This window comes from Monodelphis domestica, chromosome 5, assembly GCF_027887165.1.
Source record: "Monodelphis domestica isolate mMonDom1 chromosome 5, mMonDom1.pri, whole genome shotgun sequence".
Classification (NCBI taxonomy): domain Eukaryota; kingdom Metazoa; phylum Chordata; class Mammalia; order Didelphimorphia; family Didelphidae; genus Monodelphis; species Monodelphis domestica.
The window spans coordinates 731495-742642 of NC_077231.1; positions in this window are offsets into that span (position 1 = coordinate 731495).

Genomic DNA, 11148 nt, shown 5'->3' on the forward strand with positions numbered 1-11148 from the left:
TTTTACATGACCTCCTGTAGAAGGGGCCTCCCATTGCTGGCTTTCTGAATGGGTAGTGTAACCGCGAAAATAGGGGTTTCCAAGACTGAATTGCCAAAACTGTAAAGGTTTTGGCCAAACTATAAAGATAATTTTTAGTGTCTTGATTTAAATAAAAAATAAGTGGTCACATTGGAAAATTCCCAAATATGAAAATACCCAAGTCAGCTGGGTTTTATGGAGATTTTAATTAATATAAATGAAGGAATTAAAGGAAAAGAGAAAGAAGAGAGAAAATAGTAGAAAGGGCCTAGGCCAAATGGCCTAGGCCTGAGCCTTAAGGAAAAGCAAGTCAGTCTTTATCACTCACCACAAGATCATCTTCAAGCTGGGTTCTTCCACTCCGAACAGAAATTAGCCTCCAAACTGAATTCAGATTGTAACTGAATTCAATTCTCCTTTTAAAGAGATTTTTCTCTTATGTCACGTCCCCTAAATTTTCACATCTACCAATCATAGTAGACGCTTTTTCCCAGGACTGCCCATTCTTAGTTCTTATCTTTTTTTGTTCTCACCTTCTCTAGTTAGATTAAACCCTCTTGAGTACTTCACACCTCTTTTGTTAAGCTTGCCTTTTGTAAGTTGCTTGACCTTTTAGTGATTAATTTAACCTTTTTAGGTACTTGGCACCCTTTTGTATTAGATCTAAAAATAGACCTAGCTTAAGGTTTTGGCCTCACTATAAGTATAAGTTCTGGACTTTTCATTGTTTAATCAGGAATTTTCAACTTTATCTTCCCCTAAGGCACTGTCTGAGCAGGGTGGAGGAATTTGTTTTTTCAAGTCAACAGGCTTTTTTTATTAAGTACTTAACCATGTGCCAAGAACTATGGTAAATTGTGGGGATACAAATTCAAGCCAAAAGAGAGAAAATCACTGCCTGCAAGGAGCTTATATTATTCACCCCCCCCCCAATTTAAACATTATTTTATTTGGTTATTTTCAAACAATATTCCTTGGAAACAAAGATCCTTTTCTTATCCCCACCCCTCCCACTACCCCTCCCCTAGCCAATGCACAATTCTACTGGGTATCACATGTGTCCTTGCTTCAAACCCATTTCCATTTTGTTGGTATTTGTATTAGGGTGTTTATTTAGAGTCTCTCTTCATTCCTGTCCCTTCCACCCCTGTAGTCAAGCAGTTGCTTATCTTCGGTGTTTTTACTCCCACCATTTGTCCTTTGCTTGTGGATAGTGTTTTTTTCTCCTGGATCCCTGCAGAATGTTCAGGGACATTGTAGTGACACTAATGGAGAAGTCCATTACATTCTCTTGTACCACAGTGTGTCAGTCTCTGTGTATAATGTTTTCCCGGTTCTGCTCCTTTCGCTCTGCATCACTTCCTGGAGGCTGTTCCAGTCTCCATGGAATTCCTCCACTTTATTATTCCTTTGAGCACAATAGTATTCCATCACCAACATATACCACAATTTGTTCAGCCATTCCCCAATCGAAGGGCATTCCCTCATTTTTCCAGTTTTTGGCCACCACAAAGAGCGCAGCTATGAATATTCTTGTACACGTCTTTTTTCATTATTATCTCTTTGGGGTACAAGCCCAGCAGTACTATGGCTGGATCATAGGGCAGACATTCTTTTATCGCCCTTTGGGCATAGTTCCCAATTGCCCTCCAGAATGGTTGGATCAATTCACAACTCCACCAGCAATGCATTAATGTCCCTACTTTGCCACATCCCCTCCAGCATTCATTACTTTCCTTTGCTGTCATGTTGGCCAATCTGCTAGGTGTGAGGTGATACCTCAGAGTTGTTTGGATTTACATTTCTCTGACTATAAGAGATTTAGCACACTTTTTCATGTGCTTATTAATAGTATTGATTTCTTTGGCTGAAAGCTACCAGTTCATGTCCCTTGCCCATTTATCAATTGGGGAATGGCTTGATTTTTTGTACAATTGACTTAGCTCTTTATAAATTTGAGTAATTAGACCTTTATCAGAAGATTTTGTTATGAAAATTGTTTCCCAATTTGTTGCTTTGCTTCTCAATTTGGTTACATTGGTTTTGTTTGTACAAAACCTTTTTAATTTGATGTAATCAAAATGGTTTATTTGACATTTTGTGACACTTTCTATGTCTTGCTTGGTTTTAAAGTCTTTCTCTTCCCACAGGTCTGACATGTATATTATTCTGTGATCACCTAATTTACTTAAAGTTTCCTTCTTTATGTTCAAGTCATTCACCCATTCTGAGTTTATCTTGGTGTAGGGTGTGAGGTGTTGATCCAAACCTAGTCTCTCCCACACTGTCTTCCAGTTTTCCCAGCAGTTTTTGTCAAATAGTGGGTTTTTGTCCCAGAAGCTGGGCTCTTTGGGTTTGTCATAGACTGTCTTGCTGAGGTCACTTACCCCAAGTCTATTCCACTGATCCTCCTTTCTGTCTCTTAGCCAGTACCAAATTGTTTTGATGACCTTTGTAATATAGTTTGAGATCTGGGACTGCAAGGCCACCTTCCTTTGTATTTTTTTTTCATTATTTCCCTGGATATCCTTGACCCTTTGTTCTTCCAAATGAACTTTGTTATGGTTTTTTCTAAGTCAGTAAAAATTTTTTTGGAAGTTCAATGGGTATAACACTAAATAGATAAATAAGCTTGGGTATGATGGTCATTTTTATTATATTGGCTCATCCTACCCATGAGCAGTTAATGTTTTTCAAATTGCTCAAGTCTAGTTTTATTTGCGTGGAGAGTGTTTTGTAGTTGTGTTCATATAGTTCCTGTGTTTGTCTCAGGAGATAGATTCCTAAGTATTTTATTTTGTCTAAGGTGATTTTGAATGGGATTTCTCTTTCTAATTCTTGCCACTGAGCTGTGTTGGAAATATATAGAAATGCTGATGACTTATACAGGTTTATTTTGTAACCTGCAACTTTGCTAAAGTTGTTGATTATTTTGACTAGCTTTTTGGTTGATTCTCTAAGATTCTTTAAGTAAATCATCATATCATCCGCAAAGAGTGACAGCTTAGTCTCCTCCTTGCCTATTTTGATGCCTTCAATTTCTTTTTCTTCTCTAATTGCTACTGCTAGTGTTTCTAGTACAATGTCAAATAGTAGAGGTGATAATGGGCATCCTTGTTTTACTCCTGATCTTATTGGGAATGCATCTAGTTTATCCCCATTGCAGATGATATTAGCTGATGGTTTTAGATATATACTGTTTATTATTTTTAGGAACGACCCTTCTATTCCTATGCTTTCTAGTGTTTTTAATAGGAATAGGTGTTGTATTTTATCAAAGGCTTTTTCTGCATCTACTTAGATAATCATGTGATTTTTGTCTGTTTGTTTGTTGATATGGTCAATTATGTGGATGGTTTTCCTAATATTGAACCAGCCCTGCATCCCTGGTATAAATCCTACTTGATTATGGTGAATGATCCTCCTGATCATTGGCTGGAGTCTTTTTGCTAGTATCCTATTTAAGATTTTTGCATCTATATTCATTAGGGAGGTTGGTCTATAGTTTTCTTTCTCAGTTTTTGACCTGCCTGGCTTTGGAATCAGTACCATGTTTGTGTCATAAAAGGAATTTGGTAGCACTCCCTCTTTGCTTATTATGTCAAATAGTTTGTATAGTATTGGGATCAGCTGTTCTGTGAAAGTTTGATAGAATTCACTTGTGACTCCATCAGGCCCTGGGGATTTTTTCTTAGGGAATTCTTTGATGGCCTGTTGGATTTCATTTTCTGATATGGGATTATTTAAGAATTCTATTTCTTCTTCTGTTAGTCTAGGCAATTTATATTTTTGTAAATATTCATCCATATCATCTAGGTTGGTGTATTTATTGCCATATAGTTGGGCAAAGTAGTTTTTAATGATTGCCTTAATTTCCTCTTCATTGGAGGTGAGGTCCCCCTTTTCATCTTTGATGCTGTTAATTTGCTTTTCTTCTTTCCTTTTTTACATTAGATTGACCAGTACTTTGTCTATTTTGTCTATTTTTTCAAAGTACCAGCTTCTAGTCTTGCTTATTAGTTTAATAGTTCTATCACTTTTGAATTTATTAATTTCTCCCTTAATTTTTAAGATCTCCAGTTTGGTTTTCTTCTGGGTGGTTTTAATTTGTTCGCTTTCAAGTTTTTTGATTTGCATTTCCAATTCATTGATTTCTGCCCTCCCTAATTTGTTAATATATGCTCTCAAGGATATTAATTTTCCTCCGAGTACTGCTTTGGCTGCTTCCCATGAGGTTTGAAAGGATGTCTCACCATTGTCATTTTCCTCAATGAAATTATTAATTATTTCTATGAATTCTGGAGTATCATATTATTTAATTTCCAATTAATTTTTGATTTGGCTCTCCATGTACCCTTACTAATCATTATTTTTATTGTCTTATGATCTGAAAAGATTGCATTTATTATTTCTGCTTTTCTGCATTTGTATGCCATGTTTCTGTGACCTAATGTATGATCTATCTTTGTGAATGTGCCATGTGGTGCTGAGAAGGTGTATTCCTTTTTGTCCCTATTTATTTTTCTCCATATGTCTATTAACTCTAATTTTTCTAAGATTTCATTCACATCTTTTACCTCTTTCTTATTTATTTTTTGTTTTGATTTATCTAAATTTGATAGTGGTTGGTTCACGTCTCCCACTAATATGGTATTACTGTCTATTTCCTCCTTCAATTCTTCTAGTTTTTCCATTAGAAATTTGGGTGCTATACCATTTGGTGCATACATGTTGATTAGTGATAATTCCTCATTGTCTATACTCCCTTGAGGCCCAGAATGTCTTACTCCATCCTTTAATTCTAACCTTGTGAGTATCAACCCGCCTCATATGTGTTTCTTGAAGACAACATATGGTAGGGTTTTGGATTCTAATCCATTCTGCTATTCGTCTTCGTTTTATGGGTGAGTTCATCCCATTCACGTTCAAAGTTAAGATTGTCACTTGTGGATTCCCTGGCATTTTGATATCCTCCCCTAATTCTGACCTTTCTTCTTTAGCTATAACCTTTTAAACCAGTGGTTTACTTTATATTAGTCCCCCTAGTCCCCTCCCTTGATATGCTTCCCTTTCTAGTCCCTCCCTTTTTGTTCCCTTCCCCTCCCCTCTCTCCTTCCCTCCCTTTTTATACTCCCTCCCCCCACCCCTCCTTAATTTCCCCTTCTCTCTTACCCTGTTGGATAAGATAAAGTTCAAGATCCCAATGGATCTAGATGTTCTAAGCTCTCAAAGTTGATTTCACTGAGAGTAAGGTTTAAGTAATACCAATTAGCACTTTCTTCCTCTCCTCCCTATAGGAAATTCCTTCCCCTCCCCTTCCCATGTATATCTTTGTGTGAGAAAAATTATTCTATTTAGTTTTTTCTATTTCTTGAAGTATATCTTAGTACCATCAACAATTCACCCCCGCCCTTTTTCTTTCACCCCCCTTTTCTCCATATTGTCTTAATGCCCCAATCATTCCCTATGCGTGATTCTTCTAACTACTCTAATGATGTATACAATTTTTGAGAGTTACACATTACATTTTCCCCACATATTAATATATATAATTTGATATAAATGTAGTCCTTATAGAAGAGAGTTTGAATAAAAGAAAAAGATAACATTTTTCTCCTTTTCCCATTCCTTCATATTTACCTTTTCAAGTTTTCCTTGCTCTTTGTGTTTGGATGTTGAACTTTCCACAGAGCTCTGATCTTTTCTTTACAAAAACTTGGAAATCTTCTATTTTGTTGAATGCCCATACTTTCCCCTGGAAGTATATAGTCAATTTTGATGGATAGCTGATTCTTGGTTGAAGACCCAGCTCTCTTGCCTTTCTGAAAATCATGTTCCATGCCTTACAGTCGTTCAGAGTGGAAATTGCAAGATCTTGTGTGACCCTGATTGGCATTCCTTTATATCTAAATTGTCTTTTTCTGGCTTCTTGTAAGATTTTTTCTTTTGCTTGAAAGCTTTGGAATTTGGCAATTACATTCATGGGAGTTGTCTTTTGGGGATTTAGTGTAGAGGGTGTTCTGTGAACTCTTTCAATGCCTGTATTTCCCCCTTGTTCTAGAATCTCTGGGCAGTTTTCTTTGATGATATCTTGTATTATGGTGTCGAGATTACTATTTATTTCTGGCTTTTCTGGTAAGCCAATTATTCTCAGATTGTCTCTCCTTCCTCTGTTTTCCTTATCTGTCACCTTGTCAATGAGGTATTTTATGTTATCTTCTAATTTCTTAGTCCTTTGGCTTTGCTTTATTAATTCTTGCTCTTTTGCAAGATCATTGTCTTCCAGTTGCCTGATTCTGACCTTTAAGGCCTGGTTTTCCTCTTCATTTTGTTCTGTCCTGCTATTTGACGCTTCAAGCTATTTCTGTAGTTGTGTTTTTTCATGCTTCTGATTGCTGAGTTGCTTTTGCATTATTTCCCATATTTCCTGCCAGAAGGCTTCCATCTTTTTGATAACTTCCAATTTAAATTCTTCAAGAGCTTGTGGACAATTTCCATTTCTATTGGAAGGTTTTGGAGCATTTGTTTGTGCTTCCTCTTCTGCTATTTCCTGTTTTTTGTGTTTTCCCTCCATAAAATGTATCCAATGTCACCCCCTTCTTCTTGTTTTCTTGATGTTGGGGTGTTGGGGTTCTTGGGTACAGTTTGCCATCTCTGTGTTTTGTTTGTTTTTTTCCTCCTTCCTCCCTTTTCCAGTCAGAAATCTGAATGAGTAGTACTTGCTCTCATAATGGTCAAAGCTTTAGTCTCAGGCTAATTCTAGGTTCTTTGCAGCTGTGCTGTTGTCCTGGGGAGGCCCAAGGACTGCCCTCCCCTGGCTTCCAGCATTTTGGGAGTTAGTGCTCTCCGGTGAAAGTCTTTGGTGGTCTTAGCTAACTCCCAAGACCTGTAGGTGCCCCTTGCTCACGTCAGGGGATCCCTTCACACACTCGGTGATTACAGCGTGCTAGTTCTGGGTGCCTGAGACCTGTGCTCCCCTAGCCCGCCTGCCAGGGTTTCGGATGTTAGTACTCTCAGGAGAAAGACCTTATCTTATTCAGGTCCCAGGCCTGGGGCTTCCTGTTGTTCAGTCCTGGGGTGCCCCTCCCTTACTTGTTGATTCTGGCCAGTGCTGACTTTAACTCTGGCTCCGACTGTTTGGTGGGGGAGGGGAGGGTGGGTCAGCCATTCGTTCCCTTATATTGTGGAGGTGCCAGAATCCCACCTACCTTCAGAGCTTCAACTTGTTGTGGGGTCTTTCCATTCTTATGAGGATGATTGTTTTTTTTTATTTTGGGAGAGTCTTTTGCGGTCATCTGTGTCCTTGGGTCTGAGGAGAGGAAACAAGCCACGTCTACTCCGCAGCCATGCTTACCCAGAAGTCCAAGTGGAGTAATTTTAAAGTTCTCAATACATTCCTGACCAAGTACCTCCATTGTAGAAAATGGGGAACAGCTTAACCAAATCTGAAGTAGCGTCTGAGCAGTTTTTTAGATTCACAGTAGGGAAAGGACTGGATGAAGCATGAAAATTTGAAGCTCCACATTTTCAAGAAATTCATGTTGAGGAATGAAAGAGATTACAAATGAGCAAACAAGAAAGTCCCTTAGGTGCACTGAAATGCTCCCAAGTGGGTGGCTTTTGTTCAGCCCCTTGACCATTCTGGAGCATGATTTGTCTTTCCCCTTGATCTTCCTAAAGGTTCCCAGGACACAATTTCAGCTCTACCTGGGAGCCAAACATAAGCCGGAGCTTCTGTGCAGGAATGGTGAGAGTGGATGAGGTGGAATAACCTTGTGGAGATTCCTGTCACCTCTTAGGAGGTGCCATTCCTTTTTCCCTGCCTCCTGGCAGCCAGAGAGGGAAGTTCTCTAGCCCTGTCCGTGCATTCCTAGAGTGGAGAAATCCATCTATGAGGATCTGATTATTGAGGAACCATTAAGGGTAATGGACAAACCATTGATGAAGAGGCTTTTTTACAAGATGAGAACCAATCACTGGAATTCAAAATGAATAAGGTGACACTGCCACCAGGGAAGGTGAAATCAAAGCCACTAGTGGAAGTTTTTTGCCCAATTATATGCCAACAAATTTAACCAGGTACAAGTGAAATGGAGGGATTCTTACAAACGTATAAACTGTCTAGACCAGTGTTGGTGAACCGTGTACAGAACACGTACCCAAACTGCCTATGAGCCTACCCCGCCCCCCCCCCAGCCCATTAAACCAGACAGTGGAGGAAGTGTTCACTGTTGGGCTCCGCCCCTTCACCCCCTTCTCTTTCTCCTGGCTTGCGGGGTGGGGGTGGGGGTGGGGAATGGAGCTGCCATCACAGCAGCAGGGCCAGCTCTGACGGTGGACTGGGGCTCACAGCTGCTGTCCAAGAAAGCAGCTGGCAGGAGTGGCCCAAGGCGCCAGACTCGAGCCATTCTGTTCTCCAAATGGAGGTGTGTGTTGGAATGCCGCTTTTGACACTAGACTGGGGGGGGGGGGGAGTAGGGCCTCTGGCCAGCCCCTCACTACCTCTTCCTCTCCCAGTAAGCCAGTGTGGTGCCAAGTAGCAATGTGGCGTAGACAGGTTCTTCTGCGTCCCGGGATGTTCAGGTTTCTGCCTGCAGCCACAGGTTCAAATCCCACTCTTTACAGATTAGAGCTCCTCCTTTTAGGGGTGGAGGTTGAAAGCGGTACTAGTGGGAGTGGCTACTAGTGCCCGTGGGAGTAAGAAGTTCCCGCTGTCCCTGGAAGCGCCCCCAGCTGGCTCCACTCTTAGCACTTCCGCCGGCTTGTCAGTCCCTGCGGAAGCTAAGAGGACAGTCCCCTTGCCTGGGCTCCCAGCCAAAGCTGGGGTGAAGCGGAGCCCCAGAAAGGAGCCGATCTGCCGGAGCGGGTAACCAGGATCCCCAGCCCTCCTTCCTAGGTGAAAACTGGGGGCCCGAGGAATCTTCCTCCCTGTCCAGGGCCCTGAGGGCCCTCCACGCTCCTAGGCCTGGCCCTGAGCTCCAGCGTCTCCTCCTCTTCCTGGCCCCGCCTTGGACGCCCGAACTTCCTCCAGCCTGGCCCATTGCCCGTCCCGGACCCCAGTGTCTGTCTCCTGCCCTGCTCTGCTTCGGCCCCGGGGGCCTTCTGTCCGTGGACTCCGGGCCTCCCTCGAGGCTTCCTCGCCTTCCTGGGAAGTCTGCGAGCCTGGGATAAGCGATGAGCAGCGTCGGAGAAGGCTCGAGGCCAGCTTCCCTCCGAATCCGAAGGCCAACTTGGTCTGACCTAGCAAGGGGAGGAGATCCCGGCAGTGGCCCCCGTGCCTCCGGGATCGCAGGTTGGGCCAAGCCCGAGCTCCACCGGGATGCGGAGCTTCAGGAAAAGCCACCCCCCCCCCCCCCAGCCCGCAGAGATGCAAAGAAGCCTTGTGTGCTTATTGCTTGGCCCCATGGATTGGGGCTCTTGTTCTAGAATCTTCTGGGCACACTTGGAGGCAGGAAGGAAGAGCCCCTATTAACCTGGGGCCAGCCAGGCTCTTCCCTCAAAGTTCGGGGCCCCAGCTCTGGGCTCCACTTGGCTTCTGCAGTCCATTGGAGACTTCCCTGGGTCACGTGATCCACGCTCAACCCGGGGATGTGAGCAACAACTTGACTCACACACTGAGTGAGGCAGAGTCTTACAAAGTTATTGGCCTCCGAGTCCAATGGCCAGGCAGGGCAGGATGGCTGGTGATGGCAGGGTTTGACTTCAGCTGCTTCTTCCATGTCTAACCAAGCTCTAGGCCCACCACAGGACCTGCTTCAGATGCCTTCTTGGTCTGATGAAAACGTTCTCCACAGCCACAGAAAGAATGCACGTGCCTTTGAGATTTTTCTGCTCTTCCATAAAATAGTGGGCATCATGGCTCTGGCCAAGGAGATCACGGCTGGGGAAAGGGGAAGTCATCATGACAGCAGGCATACCTTCCTGTGGCAGCACGCCAGGAGCCTCACCCAAACGAGCTGAAGGAAGCACCAGCTCTTCCTAATTGGTGAACAATTGGGAGTTCTCTAAGCAGAAAAGCAGAGGTGAAACCAGTTCTAAGAAAGTTTGGCAAAAGAGCCCAACAAGCAAAGTCATCCCAAGGAAGAAAATGGATGACACACTCTTCCCCACAGAGGCCGGCAATGGAAGCACTGTGGCCTTCTGAGCCCAACATCGCAAAATCATCGAGTCCAGCAGCTTTTCCCGTCTTTGCTAAGCATTTCTGGAGGAGATACAATTTTCAAATGGACAGAATAGCCCCCAAAAGGGAATAGAAATCTGTAGAAAAGGCTTGGACAAAACAAGGCTCCGGATCAACATCTCTCCAAGATTCTTTGGCCATCAGCTACATACTGATCCAGAGCTGTCCCTGGTAAATACATGGGTAGGGAACGAGGGGCCTTGGCACTCTTCTGGAATTGCTGGAAGTCCGAATGTTGTAAAGATTAAAGTTTAGGGAATATGGGGAGACTGAGGCATCTGAGGCAGGTAGAAATTAGTTTCTCTCTGCAAGAAGTATTATATTTTTTAGAGGTTTATTAAAGGTTAAAGATTAAAGAATATACAAGTAAGAAACATGTGCCTAGGCCAGAGGCCTAGACAAAATGACCTCACATCATGCAAGAGATGCGCCTGCTCCAAAACGGAAGTCCAAAAAGAGCCAAGAGACCTCTCAAAAGCCTTTGAATCAGCTTAAATACCTTCTTGATCTCGGCCCAGGTGAGATTACAAGGCATTCTGGGGAAGTGGAGCAAAGGCTCATGGGGATTGTAGTCCTGTATTCGAGTCTATTTTTTACAATGTGGCTTACAGAAATTCTGTCCAGAAGGAAAGATAGAGGAGAACAGAGAAGAACCTGATGGATCGTGGGTCATTTTTCTTACTGGTCCTGTTGACAAGTAGTTGACTGTTGTCTTGGACTGCCTTTCTTCGCATAATTACTAAAGTTGGGCTTCTTTATCTCTGAACTCAGCTCAGCATCCGGCTGGTCAGTTTAGAAATGCAGCTCCTCTGTTAGTCACGTGAATGGCCTCAGAGTGTGGGATGGGCAGGGAGTCGGGCCCCAGATCTTTAGCCATCGAGCTGCCCTTCGAGGCTGTCTGGTTGGCTGTCCAGAAGTCTGCACTGTTACTGTGCGCCTAGATCCCA